Source organism: Anopheles funestus, chromosome 2RL (genome assembly GCF_943734845.2).
Source record: "Anopheles funestus chromosome 2RL, idAnoFuneDA-416_04, whole genome shotgun sequence".
Classification (NCBI taxonomy): Eukaryota; Metazoa; Arthropoda; class Insecta; order Diptera; family Culicidae; genus Anopheles; species Anopheles funestus.
The window spans coordinates 47,459,196-47,461,009 of NC_064598.1; the positions used below are offsets into that span (position 1 = coordinate 47,459,196).

Here is a 1,814-nt window from a genome sequence, read left to right on the forward strand (position 1 = left end):
AATGTTCTTACACTTTCATTTGAACACCAAATACAGAAACAAAATAAATAAAATCAATCAATAACGAATATTTTTTTTTTCATCGACCCAAACTGCCATTTGTTTTCACTTTCAAATTAATTTCATTTTTTAATTTGTTTGATTTTGTCATTCGCCAGTCGTTTCCGTTTTCCTTTTCCTAAAGACGTCACCCATATACAAATACGTACACGTACGTACCTGCAACGGGGCGCACTTGTTTGGGTTTTGTGTAGTGAATTATGCGATCGTTCTTATAACCTGCCGCAAACATCATCAACATGCTTCCACTCGTACGCATCCCCTTTTTCCCGTCCCATCCTTCAGCAGAGTGTTGAGAGAGTTAGCACCGCAGTTTCTCGCCATGTCCGGCACTCGACATCTCGTGTTTATGTTTGCACCAAGCAAACAATCTCGCGAGTTCGCGCGCGCTCTGGCGGCATAGTGTGACGGTTAAATGGGTAGAAATCAGTTGTTCTTGGGGGTGAATTCCCTCCGCCCGCGGGGGGAAATAGACCAAAAGGGTGGGTGTATCAAATTACTAGGTATAACCTAGGTGGAGACAGCATACACACAATTCGTGATTAAATCTTCGACCGAACCATCTCACACGCAAGTCCTCGATAGTATAGTGGTAAGTATCCCCGCCTGTCACGCGGGAGACCGGGGTTCGATTCCCCGTCGGGGAGAGGAAACTATTCATTTTTTACTTACAAACAAACATAATTTTCTTGAAAATAGTATCTTGATAATTAGATGGCACCATATTTTGTAAAACCTTCGTATAGTTTGCATAAATAACACCTCACAGAAAACAAAGCCATTGCGGTTTCCTTGAACCTGCAAACTTTTTGAGCTTGATATTATTTTTTTTGTCCGGAAATGTACCAACTCGCATACCCTCGGGGGAAGGTGAGTATATTTCAGCCAAGTAAGTCCAAAGTAGTAACCAACTCACCTTCAGCATAAAACTTCCTCCTTTCAACGGCGCACAATTCACCAGTAGGTAGTCGTGAGTTTAGTTTTTGGGAAAGGTTTGCACCCGTTTTCGCTGCGGTCAATCAACTCGAAATGACGGTGCGCTTGTAAGGCGCACTGTGGTTGCAGATTGTACAGAATTTTTAACTAGTTTCCGGTGTACGGTATAAGACGGTTCCGTTTTAACGCCTTTTATCGATCGAGCGAAACTTCTTACGAAATGATTCAATTTGCTCGGGGCAAAAGATCATTTTAAAAATGGTACCATCGGTCTAAGGCACATAGTAAGGAGATTATCCGCAATTTGTGAATATTTCAAAATATAGTTTAAAAATCACCCCTTTAGGAGTATTTTTGAAATTTTTCTTCTTTCTTGGAATATTTTTCTTTCTTTTTTTATTTCATTTTCATTATTTTCTTCAGTGGCAACCGATTTCCGATTTCTGTGCCTCTCGTGGGGAAAATCGTACAGCGACAACACGAAGAAGCACAGCACAGAAAAGCGTTTCAAGTGCTTTCACACCCTAATCTCCTTTTCCTAATTCCTTTTTCACACCCTAATCTTTGCCTTGCGCCATTCTTTGTACACTTCGAGATGTTAACCCGGTGCTCGGGTTGGCAGTGACGTAATTTGAAAGTAAAATATAAAACAAACGAATGCACGGCAAACTTCCTCAACCTGTGCCCGTTCCGTTTGCTTCTACTGGGAATTTATTTTTTGCAATGTTCGAACATGAATAAATCTTTATTTACTTTTACTCTTCTGAATAGTTCATAATGTTTTGATGCATCGTAATAATCGAATGTTCGATTAAAAT

At 40.4% G+C, this 1,814-nt stretch overlaps 1 non-coding gene across 1 annotated transcript; it reads left to right on the plus strand.

The window, feature by feature from the left end:
• The first annotated feature begins 635 nt into the window (after window positions 1-635).
• Trnad-guc (transfer RNA aspartic acid (anticodon GUC)) lies at window positions 636-707 on the plus strand. The gene has a single exon. It is a non-coding gene; the product is annotated as a tRNA-Asp (tRNA).
• The last annotated feature ends 1,107 nt before the right edge of the window (window positions 708-1,814 follow it).